Consider the following 2,207-nt stretch of genomic DNA (forward strand, 5'->3'; position numbering starts at 1 on the left):
GGAGTGGAGTGGCTTTTGTGTCGCTCTCTCCCCGCCTCGGGAGGGGGTGCTGGGGAGGAGGTTGCCCATGTGGCAGTGAAGCTCGAGTCAGTGCTCTGAAAATAACAGCAGAGGGACAAGAAAGGCCTCTCTGAGAACAAGAGTGGCTTCCAGCCACCTTCTGTAATAGCACTTCAATCTTCTTCTGCCGGGACAGAGGGGACAGGGGTGATGTCTGATGCAGGGAGAGACCGAGTTCCCAAAGACTGTAATTACATGGAATTAAAATGCACAGCTCTGTAGTTAAATTTTGACAGAAATGATGACCTTAACTGGGGAAAAAGTTGGGAAAGGGAGCCAGTAGAGCAGAATAAGCAGGCAAATTCGGCTCTGATTTAAGCACGTGTGTCTCTGCTGCCAGATTTGGCCACTTGGCATCCTCTGACAGCTGTGGATTACCCAGTGGTCTTTCCTACCAGAGGCAAAATCACAAATTTCTTTGGAGATTGCTAAGATTACTCTAGATTTCTGCTTTAGTTTTGAGTATGCATTTCTGCCCTCCCCACAGATACCCACCCCTTTTCCTGCGGAGAGGAGCTGGCAATATGTTTCCCTGCCAACTCCCCTCCTTCTCCTCTCCCTGACCAGCAGCAACCTGGGCTGCCCACTCCCTGCTCCCTGCCTTCAAGAATCATTAATTATTATTAGGAAGAACATTTCCTTTAACTGCACAATGTCAAATGACTCCTCAATTTAAGTGCTCGTCTGTTTTCATCAGTCCAGAGCCAAACTGCTGTACGAGGAGCCCGACTGGTAGCATTCCATTTGTGAGCATGCCTTGACTGGGAAACACAAAGACAATCCACTGACAGCAGGAAATAATATCAGTCATGGAAAAGCCAGAAAAAAAATGAAGGATAGAGTTGGATATTGTGAGGGAATTGTGAGGCTGGATAGGGGCTGTCACTGGTTATCTTGGAGGAACCCATTAGGCTGAACATCTGCATTTCCAAGTAGAACTAAGCTCCACCAGGAGCCTGGGTTTGCTTAGATGTTGCTTTAATGTTTAATTTATTCAGAATAATTTAGCTTCATTTGGGAAGTTGCAAATGAACTGTTAGTTGTTCTGTGTCAACAAAACACTGGGGTTTCTTGCTTAAAAAAAAAAAAAAAGAAAAGAAAGAAAGGAAAACACACATCTTGTCAAGCCAGTGTTCCTTGCTCACCATTCACCTTTGCAAAGACCAGCTGGTGGAGAGTGATATGGGATCAGTCACTCAGCAGTGGCCAGTGATGCTCTACAGCAACTGTGTTGAAGCACAGCACACTTCCAGACCAGTGCCCAGCAGGAGAAGGGGAATTACTCTCCCAAACAGCTATTTCCAGAGTGGACAGTGGAAAGAGTGAAACAAACCACATTTTCCCGTGTCTCCTCCTGTATGCCTCAACACCAGAAACTTCCTAAAAAGCCCCAGGGTAATCTGACTCTGTGATTGGGTGTGGGCACAAGAGGATAAAAATTGCCTGCAGGAATGTACCTCTATAATGTATTTAAGGAACTGGTGGCGTTGGGCACTGTGTGTGGCACAAAGCAGCAGGCAGCTCGTGCTCCCTGGTGAATGGGAAAGTGGGAATTCAAGCTGGGTGAAACCTGTTTATACATACAGAAGTGTGTGTGTGTGTGTGGGGGGGTGGTTAAATGACTGTCACACGCTACAATATGTGCTATCCTACTGCAAAACTGCATTATGTGTAACTCTCCTCACTCCTTCCTGTGTAACAAAAACACCTCAGGAAATTCCGTAGTGCTAAAATTAGCAGTTCAGAACCCGATCTAGATATAATCCTGTATCAGCACAATAAGGTTGTTAATAGAAAGACCAATTTAAATTTCTCCTTAAAGCACAGATGCTGAGTTTGATCCCATCCACTGCCATCCGTGCTCCTGCTCCTCCTGCCTGAGCTCAGCCCCGCTGTGGGGCTGTTCCTGTGCAGGCAGGTCCCCACTGTCCCCTGGGGTGACCAGTGCCACCACACAGGGGCAGCTTCCGAGTCAGCAGCCACTGGTTACCATCTCCATGAAGCACTTTTCCACAGAGCAGCTCTTTTCCCAGTGCCTCTGCTTGATAATTCCCAGTGGGAAAGACGCAGTGGCCAGTCCCAGTTATCAGCACTGCCCCCATCAGCTCAGCACCAGTGCAAAGGGAATGGCAATAAGAAATGGGGAT

This window comes from Empidonax traillii, unplaced genomic scaffold (genome assembly GCF_003031625.1).
Source record: "Empidonax traillii isolate 1590-97213 ecotype Southwest subspecies unplaced genomic scaffold, ASM303162v1 scaffold319:size813200, whole genome shotgun sequence".
Lineage (NCBI taxonomy): Eukaryota > Metazoa > Chordata > Aves > Passeriformes > Tyrannidae > Empidonax > Empidonax traillii.